Source organism: Thermothelomyces thermophilus, chromosome 4, assembly GCF_000226095.1.
Source record: "Thermothelomyces thermophilus ATCC 42464 chromosome 4, complete sequence".
In the NCBI taxonomy this organism is placed as follows: Eukaryota; Fungi; Ascomycota; class Sordariomycetes; order Sordariales; family Chaetomiaceae; genus Thermothelomyces; species Thermothelomyces thermophilus.
In genome coordinates, this window is record NC_016475.1 from 1,648,499 (window position 1) to 1,660,999 (window position 12,501).

Consider the following 12,501-nt stretch of genomic DNA (forward strand, 5'->3'; position numbering starts at 1 on the left):
TCTAGGAACAAGTCAAGTAGATTATCTTCTATAGGTATTTACGTTTTATAATATAGCGTTCCGTCTATTCGTTCCTTAAATAACGGTAGTATTGTTTCTGTTCGTCCTTCTATATAATCCGTTCGTCGGCTTAAGATGTCTATTTATATGTTCTCTTTGCCCTTCTTATAGTAGATCTCAAAGTTAAATTCCGTAAGGAATTCTACCTATCGTATTTATCGTCTATTAAGCTTCTTTGTCGTCATAAAGTATCGTAAATTCTTATAATCTATATATACTTATACTAGTTTAATCATACCGCTAAGGTATAGTCGTTATTCCTTAAAAGCTTCGATAATTATAAGTAGTTCCTTGTTATAGATTAGATAATTAAGACGTAGTCTATCGAGCTTCTTTAAAAAGAAAGCTATAGAATATAGCTTTCCTTGTTCGTCTCGTTATCCTAATTATCCTCCGATAGCATAGTCTAAAGCGTCTATTTCTATCTTAAATAGCTTCTTAGGATCTAATAATACTAGTACTAGATCTTTGGTAATAGCATCGCGGATCTACGTAAATGCTTGCTTATGCTATTCTTCCTATTAGAATTTAACGTTCTTCCTAGTAAGTTCGTATAAAGGTCGTACGATCGCTCTAAAGTTCCTAATGAATATTCGATAGAAGTTTACAAATCCGATAAAGCTTTGTATTTCCATGACTAACGTTAGTCGTAGCTACTCCTTAATGGCTTTGACCTTTGAAGGTTCTATCTGGATTTGTCCTAGGGATATTTCGTATCCTAGAAACACCGTTTTCCTAATATAGAATTTGCTCTTTTCCTTGTTAACTAATAGTTTATATATATATAGCGTGTCTAGTATTACTTTTATATACTTCTAATATTTATCTATTATCTTAGAGAAGATAAGTATATTGTCGAGATAATATACTATAAATTTATCGAGAAAGGGTTAGATAGCTTAATTAATTAGGGCTTAGAATGTTACTAGCGTGTTTATAAATCTAAATAGCATGACAAGGTACTTATAATAGCTATAGGGTATCCTAAAGGCCGTTTTCTACTTATTGCCTTCTTTAATCTATATATAGTTATAGGCTAATAGTAAGTCAAGACGTATGAAATATTAGGCTCCTACTAACTAATCTTAGAGCCGTAAGATTAGTAGTAATAGGTATTAGTTCTTTATAGTCTATTCGTTAAGTTACTAATAGTCGATATATAATTATAGCTTTCTGTCTTTCTTAGGTATAAATAGGATTAGGTAGCCTACTAGCGATATTAATAGGCAGATATATCCCCTTCGAAGGTTCTCCTCTCAATATCGCTTAAGTTCTTTATTCTATGTCTAGCTTGTATAGTAAATCTTAAAGAACTTTAGTCGTGCTCCTTCCTTAAGCTTGATCTCGTGATCCTATAGGCCGTGTTCTAGTAATCCTTCTAGATGCTTCGGTTTAAATGCTAGGTATCCTTTATATTCTTTTGGTACTTTCTTAGTCTCGTCTTGTCTCTTGGTTTTCTAATAGTATACGAACTTGGTTCTATCTATAGCAATGCTAGCGATTTCTCCTATCTTAACCTACTGCTCTAGTTACAATGCTTTATATTTATTAATAGAGAGAATAGCTATTGACGGTTCGGTTTGTTTCTTCTATTATGATATTAATATCATTATACTACCTCTTCTAGAGTTTATAGTAGTCTACCTACTACTATCTATCTCTTATAGTAGATCTATAGAATATGCCTTCCCTTAAGTATCATCTACTTATAATCCTTATATACTCTCTATCTTGCTAGTCAAATATAACTCTATTTAGGGTCATAGGTAGCTATTATTCTTCTAACTAATGTCCGGGTTATAATCTTTATATTATAGTAACCCTAATATTATATCTTTGTTATTACTTATATCTATAATGCTAAATACGACTACTATAGTCTTCCTTACCATAGTAATATTAATCGGTTTAGTCTCCCTACGTACCTATTATATTAGAAATGGCCCTTTGACTATGCTATACTTCCGCTTTATTCTCTAGGGTATTTGTAGCTAATTTACAAGTGTCGGCAAAATCAGGTTTATCTCTACTCTACTATCTACTAGTACGAGCATTTTATACTGTTTCCATTATACTATTATCTATAGTCGCTTATCTTACCGCCGTCGTCTAAAGATTACGGCAATTTCCTATGTTTCTGCCGGGCAATCTCGATATAGTAGTCTCTTACGCTAGTTCCTCCTATATCACACTACTACTTACCGTTACACAGGTGTTGATAGTTTCCAGGCCCCTCGAAGGGCCCTAACCCGTTTCCTAGGTCAGTGCTAATCTCTTTAGTTATTTAGCTAATAGTAGCTTTGTCGATTATACTTATTTCTATAAGCCATTAAGTGCTTACGGCTTCCTACTATTAAGTCTATTCTGCTTTCTATTATACGTGCTATAGCTTTATCTAAAGCTCCCGAATTTGCGATTTCTTTTCGTCTATATAATAAAGATAATCGTTACTCTAGTATAAGTCCTATATATCTTGTCCTATTCTGTAGTGCTTAGGCTAGGCTCGTTTTGGAACTACTATAATGCCTTCTAGACTCCAAGCTTCGATTTTCTAGAGCAATTCGGCCGCTCTATTTCTTACGTTATAGACCTATTCCATAGGGTAGAGGCTTCTATTCTTATTTCCTTATTAGGTCGGCTAGTAATTATTTTCGAATTTATCATGGAAGTAATATTAGCATTCGTATACTATACACTAGAACTAGGGCACTTGCGTATATGCCTTATATCGCGGGTATAGTTACGTAACGTCGCCTAGGAGGTATTAGAATTCTTTCCCGAATCCTTCCTATTATATGTAGACTATAGGTACTCTAATGCTAAAGTAGGAGTATTTCTTCTAGTAGCTTTCCTATATACGCTCGTCTTTTCCGTAGTTCGTATATATAAACTAGTATTCTAGGTTCTATATATTATTACTAAGTTACTAGTTATCAAGGTACTTAGCATAGCTATCAAGCCTATTATATATTATAGGCTATTCTCCTTTAATAGTTTCTATAATATATTAGAGTTCCCTTATTTTATCCCTTATCTTATCGCTCTACTAGGCAAGTCAAGTCAAGCGTCTATCCCGTTTACGTAGCTCTGTATTAAGTTAGAAAACTTCATTATAGTACTATTCGATTTATTCCTAGAGGAATAGAACATTAGGTCCGGGTCTTTCGATTCCTTAGGTATTAGTCATTTACGATCTATCCTACCTCTATATAACTATAAAACCCTACTACCTCAAGGCTGAAAGAATCGAAATTGGCAGTATATACTCTCTTGCCATATCTTATTTGGCAAGACCTATTTCTAGGTCTATAGTAACTAGTTCGGAGTACGGTACTTATTCGTCTTTACTATTACCGTCGTGTCCGAGACTATCCGTGTTACTACCCCTATCTTCGTAGCTCGTAGCCGCTACTTCGATAACGTCCTTAGTAGTTTCGTCGATGACTGTAATTTCCTTTTTAGGGATTGTCTTCTACTCTTTCTTCGGGCTTCAACATTCTTGCTTATAATGCCCTTTCTTTCTATAGTTATAGTAGGTAATATTAGACTTGTCTTTAGTCGTCTTCTTCTAGTCTTGCTTCCATGCTATATCTATATCTATAGCTCTAGGGTATATCTTATATAAGGTATTAATATATGCTCGCTTTTTCTTATTATTAGCCTTAATTGTAGTTCTATTTATTTAACCTCGTTTTTACTACTCCTATATATAGAGTTAATTATTAATTTTAATGGCCTATATAATATATTTATCTAGGGTCTTAGGCCGATTATACTTATATAGCTTGTCTTTAACCTTTTTCTTTAAGCTATTATAAAACAATTATATTAATACCTTATTATTAAGCTAAGACTTAAGTATATCCTATCTAAACTATATAATATAGGAGGCTACTAACTTAGTCTATTAGAGATTAGCAAGTCTTTCTTATATATAAATCTTCTTATCTTTATTACCAAAAACCTTTTAAAGCTCTTCTTCGAAGCGGTCGTAAGATCGAAAGACTACCTATATAAATGCGTCTTAGTTATCTTTGTCTTCCTTAGTAAGGTAGTCGTTCTATATAGGCTTAAACTATCTAAATGCCTTACCCTCTAGTCTTATAGCTATATAGAGGACTTTGGCTTTATCGTCCGGAAACTTATCATCATTAAGCCGGAAGTAGGATCAGAGGTTTATTAGGAATCCTATAAGATCCTCCTTAGTTCCTCCGTATTTGCTAGGTAGTTTAATCTTAATATAGCTTACTTTAGTAGTCTCGAGTGCCTTAATTTTAGTATAGGCCTCGTTAATTAACTTCTACAAGTGCTTTTTACCGTTCTCGAGTTCCTTAATTCGGGCTTAAGTAGCTTTGTCTCTCTAGTCTAACTCCTAGATCTGCTACTAGAGTTAACCAAGCTAAGCGAGCAGCTGTTCGGCTGTAACGTTAGTAGCTATATCGATATCGAGGTCGAAGTCACCTCCATTCTAAACTATAACAGAACAAAGGGAGTAATAGCAACGTATAACGAACCTAACTTAGACTTCTTCTAAAAGGGTTTAGATGAAGGTAGATTAAACGGGACAAGTAATCAGGTCGTCTAAGGGATTTAGTAAAGCCAAAGGGTTTATAACAATACTAGAGTTGCCTCTTATAGTAATTAGCAATACTTGGTATAAGTACCATAATTGTAGGTTACTATTACTAGTGAACTCTTAGAGTCTATCTAATGAGTGACTATCTATATATATATATAATCTTAGTGATTACTCCTAATTACGGTGATCGTGAGTGATCGTATGGTGGTGATCACCCTGATTGCTGGTGAGCGTAGTGATCACTATGCTTCCTATGTTATAATTGGTCCTTTCGTTCCTTCGACTTGATTAGCCTATTTGTGCTAGTGGCTTAGGTGGTATCTGTATATATATTTCTGTAATACTATTCTTTACTAGGCACTATAAGACCTTAAACCTATAAGGAGGATTCTAGCCTCGTGCTATTAATAGTAATATGGCATATAAAATAGAAGGTAGCTATATAGTTATATATAGCTAATATATTAGTATAATTAGATAGATACTAATTAACCTATATAAGGTACGTAAGTATAAAGAACTAGCTACTAGTAGCCTTAACAAACTAATAGACTAAGAATCTAGGCCGACCTTACTATCGTTAATCAAGGTTACTATTACTAAAGTATAGGATATAGTGAATAAGAGGAGGCTGCTAATGCCCCTAACTATATACTAGGCAATTCTAACGCTCGAGCCTACTAACCTCCTATCCTATAAATTAGATATAGCTTAGCTAGAGTAGAACTACTAGAACTCTAGCTCTACTAACGCCACTACCTAGAATATAACTATATACCTATATATACCTACTAGCCTACCTATAACTATATAATAAGACACTAAGCACTATAACGATAAGAGTATATCGGTCGTTACTAAAACTATAGCTACTACTATTACTGCTCTAATATTCTAAGCCTTGCTATAGCTAGATCCGACACTCTACCTACCTAAGCCTATACCCTAGCCTATCATACTAACCAGGCATACTTAGCATAAGGCACCTACTAGTAGGTTTATCTATAGGAGTAAGAGAGACCCTGATAACGACAAAGAGGCTAAGTTATAGGCTAGATTTAATAATGCCTATATTATCTTCGATAGCCTTAAGGAGGCAGAAAATACCCTTATAGGTATAGAGTTTAACCCCTTTACCAATACTAGGGTCATCAAGTCCGGCCTACTATACCTATCTATAAGTACATTAATTAGGCCTATTAAGGATTGCCTTACCTATACTTGCTAGGAGTGTTATAATGATAAGGATATACTTATTTAGACCTATTACTAGATCTACTATTACTATAAAAAGGCTAGTAGTAATTCCTTTAGAGCTAACCTAGCTATATATAGCCTTAAAAAGAAACTAAAGACTATATATAAGATATATTATACTACTAGTATAGTGCCTACTAGTATATCTAAGCCTAAGGAACTATTAATAGTCTATATCTATATACCTAAAGGAGATACTAACACTTTAATTAATAGCTACCTATTTAAGCTTAGCTACCTATACTATAGCTTACCTAGTTACTAAACTATATAGCCTATACCTATATAAATTATTATCACCTAGAGTATAGCTAAAGATAATAAGAATAATAAAGACTTTACTAAGCATTAATAATTAGCTATTAAGGCTAACCTTTTTAGGCTAGCTTAGACTATAGTTTAAAGGTAGGATAAGGCTATTAATAGCATTACTAAGGCCCTTAACTGGGTCAAGGAAGAGCTTAAATAACTATAAGAGACTTTAATAGCTATAAATAATAACTATATAACTACCTTTAACTAGAAGAAGGGTATAGATAAGAAGCTATAGCAGCTTAAAGGTATAATTACCTAGCTTAGCAAGCATACTATATTAGCTACTATATTATAAAGGGCTCTTAGAGCCTAGGTACTTATAACTTAGCTACTACTAGTAGCTACTACAAGGGCCGGTGCCCCTCCTAGCTCGATCGCCTACCTAGTCATATACCTACTACCTATAACTACTAGCTAGAAACGCCTATAGCCAGAGACGCCTATATAAGAGAGCCCTTTATATAAAAGGGCTATTAGTATATTTTATAGTAGCTATACCCTGGCTAGGGATATATAGGCTAGGGCTAGGACTCTTATATACCTATAGTAAGAGCGTCTATCGGCTCTGTCTACATTCCTGGACAACCTAGGCCTAGCTAATAATAAGAAGGACTAATAGGTAAGTAGATAGATATAACTATAGGATAGAAGAATAAGAATAATTATAAAGATTATTACCATGAAATGGCTAATATATTTACTAAGTTATAATAGGTCGTTATTTTCTTTTTCGAACCCCTAGTACTTATTATAATATTTAACTATCTATAGGTTAAATCTAACTAACCTACTAATAGGGATAATAAGCCAAGGTCAATATTAGACTAAGGCTAGGAGTTCTTAATATAACTAGAGGAGGCATAGGGTACAGTTTTGTTTTTCCGGTTCCGTTAAGCTTTGCTATATACAATAGGCATAAATAGGGGTTACCTATCTGGAGGAGCACTAGACGGAGAGATAAGAATAACAAATAGCTTTCAATACTCATTTACTTTAATAGATTAGAGTAACAGGATATAATTCTTCTTTCTTTCGTAAGTTAGGATTATCCTTTTCTACGTAAGTAGGCTCTTCTACGTCTGTCTAAAGGGATATTGCTATCGCTACCTTTACCTCTATTCTTATTACTATCTAGATAGTCAGACTTGCCTACTATGACTACAAATACTTAAATACCCTAGACATTTTAAGCCGAAGCTCCTCCCTATCTAACTAGATAGAGGTTTAGTTCTAGAGATATTAAGTAATGCCCTAGAGGGTTAGTATTAGCTTATATTTTTAGGGGCTTAATTAGAGAAGAGCTTAGCTCTAAGTCTAAACTAGACTACCGGACTTCGAGTGTAGTAGGATGGTAACATTTGCGATAGAAGAGCGAAGATATACGTATAGAGGGATATATAGTAAAATTATTAGGAAAGTGAGAAGAGCAAATATAAGTGCCAAGAGATTGGTATATCTAGTAGTAAGCTAGGGAACTACTCTTGCCCTAATATAATAATACCACTAGTAGAGACGGTAGGAATCGTAGGACGATAAGTTTAAAAAAGTTTGATGTCTGTCTAGAGGGATAGAAACTCTAAAATGCAGATTAGTGACGCTAGAACTATTTAGGATTCGGAAACGAGATTTTGGAGTTATATAAATATAGGAGGAGAGCTTCATAGCCATCCTAGCCCTAGTTACCTTAGTATTAGCGCTTGCTAGTAAAGGCGTATCTATCTATATACTACTACTCTTTAGCGATCTAGTGTAGATTTGTCTTATTATTTTAGGAGTTCTAACTTTAGGGGTTAGAGTACTATTATTATAGGGTATCCCCTATTAGAAGGTTTAAGAATAGCTTTACTAGGTATACTTTAAAGGAATAAAAGCGGTAGACTAAGTTTACATTTGATCTTACTAGTTATAGGAAGACTTAAAAGAAAGGAAGAAGGCTTCCTAGATTAGCTACTTAGATAAAAGAGTCATCTTTAAGGAAGTTACCTAAATAGGAAGGTATAATTAAGGATAATAACCTTAGGTATTACTCTTCTTATTAGTTTAGTAAATACCTTAATCGGAATCGCTACTCTTAATGCCTCTTATATCTAGGTATACCGAAACCTTATTAGGAAGAACGCTATTAGAATCGCCCTAATTACTAGAGTTTAGAAACCTTACTTTAGACTTAGAAGTTAAACGTTATACTTAAGTAAATATTATAGTAGACAGACTTACTAAAGTTATTTAGGTTATATTCTCTTTACTAATAAATAAGGGATTACCTAGTCTCTTCTTTAGTTATAACGCTACTAAGTACCTTAAGCGTTTTATAAAGGTATATAAGATCTTTAGTAGAGATAATAGTAATAAGATCTCTTACTTTAAGTAATAGTATATAGACGACCTTTAGGAAATCCTAGACTAGTAGCTAGAGTCGAAGAAGAAGGACTAGGCTACTTTCGAAGTTACTATTAAGGAACGTTAGAAGTAGAACGACTCTTACTAGGAAACCTTTACTTAGAAGTTAGAGTATCTCTTAGATTCCTAGTATACGGATTTGGCTAAGTCTATCTATAACTACCTAGAGTATGTTAACGTCCTGCTTATCTAAGTGCCAAAGAAAAAGAAAGCGGTCTACTAGTCGTTAGCTATCTAGAAGATATAGGATAGATTTCTCCCTACTCTCTAGACTAGTCTTTAGGTCTATAAGAAGGGCGACTTACAGGTTAATAATATAGAGTAGGAAGACTTCTATAACTTTATATAGAAGTACCTATATAAGGGAGTTAATATTAGGTTAGTATATTATAAGCTAGATCTAAAAGGAGGCAAGGTTAAACTATAGGTAAGCTAACCTATTAAGAAAAGTCCTTTGGCTCCCTAGGTATAAGAAAGTCCTTTAGGTTTATCTGCCTAGAGAGATACTACCTTCGATAAGATTGTCGATAAGCTTATAGATGCCTTATATAAGCTTCGGATTAATAAGGGCAAAGTTAGCTATAAATCCTTAGATAGAGGTAGGCATTCCTATAACCGGACGGACGACCTAAGTGACGATAAGATTAAGGAGATTTGGACCTACCTATCGGCTATTTAAAAGTCTTAGTAGAAGAAGAAGAGTAGTAGGTTCTGGCTAAGTTCGACTTTAGCTATACCTTATAGCTATTACTACTATAGTAACTAGATATACTTTGCCTATAGGTATCTAGTCCTAGTAGAGGATATCTATAATAGTCTTATCTATTGGCTTAGTTTTAAGTAGATCTTAGGTAAGAGAGATTTTAGTCTTCCAGAAAGCTAGTAAATCGAAATCCTTAGTAAGGATATAGCTATTATAGCTAATTAAAGGATCTAGTAATATATCATTTACGCTTATACCTCTCTTTAGCTAGATCTTCCTAGCTAAAAGCTATATTAATAGTTGATAGAGAGCTACTAAAAGGAATATAATTAGGACTACTATCTAGACCTAAATCTTATTACTAATAAGGCCTTCCTTTAGTATATTAAAGGTTTATACCTATTAGAAGTGATTATAACCTCCTTTAATCGTCTTACTAATACTAAAAAAGTCTCCCCAGAGTTAATCTATAATTATACTAAGGCTAGGGAGATTAATTTTTAGATAGACCGTAAGTAAGGTAGATATACTCTTATCTAACAGGTAAAATGGACAACGTCTCGGACAGACGACCCTGTTTTTGCTACTAACTATAAGGGCTTACCAGTAGACATATTATAGTCTGATTAGATAGCGACACAAGCTTTTAATACTATTAAGTCAGAGGTTAATAGTAAAGATATTTCTAATAGGGATAGCGATATAGTAACTATAATATAGAGCACTACCCCTATAAAGCGCTATTTTATAGAAACGGAAGATAAGCTAATATAGGATTCTATCTAGTAAGAGGGGACTAATAAAGTAAAGACTATTTAACTATTAAAAAGGAATATAAAAGTAAAAGAAGCTAAACCTCTAACTATAAGCTAAGGAGTTATAGCTATTATGAAGAGGACGACTAACCCTACTAGCAAAGGAGCTCTCTCCCTAGTTAGATAGAAATAAACCATTTGCTTTAGGGAATTAAAGAAATTAACTAAGGAGAATATAGCCTATAATATACTCTATTTAGTTAATAAGGCTCTTTAAGTAAAGATACTTATTATTAATAAGGTCTTAAGGATCTCCCTAACATTTAAGAACATACTAATTACTTTCCTTAAGTAAGATTATAAGAGTCCTTAGAAGGTAATCGAGTATAAGGGCTTGGCTATTCCCTTCCCTAATAAGCCGGCTTTATAAGCAAGAGGGAGAGCGCTATAAGAGGTTAAGATATATCTTAGCTATCTAGGTAGATAGAATAGCATCAAAGGAGAAGAGTCTATAATTATAGTTCCGGCATTTCTAGAGGTTACTAGTAATAGCTAGTAGGCCGTTATAATAGATAGGTTCTAGAGTAACTACCTTACTAGATAGTAAGACTAGCTAGACTTATAAGAGATTAAAATATCCTTCTAGGCTCTAATCTATATACTCTCTACTAGCTAGAAAATCTAGATAGGTATACTTATATAGATATATATACTACTAATACTTTATTATAACTTTAAGGACCTAATAGGTAAGAAGGTATTTACTCTAATTAATACTAGATCTAAGTATAATATAATTACCCTTAGCCTAGTATAGAAATACTATTTCCCTATATAGACGATAATAGTAATCTCCTAGGGTCTTTATAATAGTAGGCCGTTTAGTAGGGAAACGGTTAATATAATTATCTTAGGGGCTATCTCGATCTATAAGCATTTCTTCATTTTAGATAGAGATACTAGTAATTACTAAATCTTGCTGGGTATACCATTTATCTATAATATAAGCCTAACATTTAGCTATAAAGCTAGCTATCTAGTTATAGTAAATATTATCGCTAGGAATAAATTAATTAAAGCGTCGGTTGTCTCAAATATTATAGCTAAAACGATATTCGAAAGAAAATATTAACTTATAAGGGACGAACTTTAATACCTAGTTATAACGACTATCGCTACCCCTACGTTTGCTAATATTTAGGACGGTAAAATTCTACTTAGATTTCTTAATAATTAGGCTAATAAAGCCATTTTTAATATAATACTAAGGATTTCTTGCCTACCTCTTATCGATACGCTTATCAAAGTTTCGATATTTTGTATTACTAGATAGAACACTTTAAAACGGAGATACTAGGAAATAAAGGGCGAAACGGAGGAGCCTAGCCGTCTAAATAGACAGAAAACGCTTAGGAAACTTACATTAGAGGTTAGAAAGGAGTTATAGAAGGTATAGAGGTTTACTATATAGAAGTCTATAGCTAGAAAGGTTTACCCTATAGATATAGCTATTAGCGATAGTTTAATACCTAACGGTGACCCTAACTAGCAGGAACAATATCTAGGGGAAGTTACTAAGAAGATAAAGTTTAGGTTAGAGTAAGATAGCCTTATTACGCTACGGTTTTCGGACCTAAAGCCTAGGACACGGCTTATAGCTAAGCGGCTTAATATGTTACTTATATCTATAGGAAGCTTTTTATCTAACTAGAAGAAGGAACTTTTTATATAGGTTCTATAGAATAAGGAGGCTACCCTAATATAGGATTTTACTAAATGTAGATAGATTTACCCTAATATTATTCCCCTTTAGGTTATCTAGACTATCCTTTATATAACGTGGTAATTAAAGAGCATCCCTATCCCGAAGTTATTAATACCAAAGGTTATTAACCTCCTAAAGTAGCAGATCTAGTATAGGATCATCGAGCCTAGCTATAGGAGCTACCGTAATGACTAGTTCCTGGTCCTTAAGAAGGATAGTAGTCTCCGGCTAATTAATGACGCCTAGAAAGCTAACGCTATAACTATATAGGACGTATTCGTATTACCGGCTATAGAGGAATTTAGTAAAGACTTTAGGAGTTATAAAGTTATCTCCCTCTTAGACCTGTTTTCTAGGTATAACTAAGTCAGCCTTAATAAAAGGAGCTAGGATCTTACTACCTTTTAAACGCCTATCGGCCTCTTTCGGATGTATACCCTCCCTATATGCAGAACGAACTCTATTACCTAGTTTCAATAAGCAATGACCTAGATCTTCTAGAACCTAATTCTGGATATCTGCTACATTTATCTATATAATATCTATATAAAGGGGCTATAGTCCAATTATAATAGGGAAGAAGTTACCCCTAGGTTATAGACGTTCGTGGTTAAACACCTCTAAAACGTTAATATAGTTTTCCTAAATACTAAGCTTGCTAGAGCTA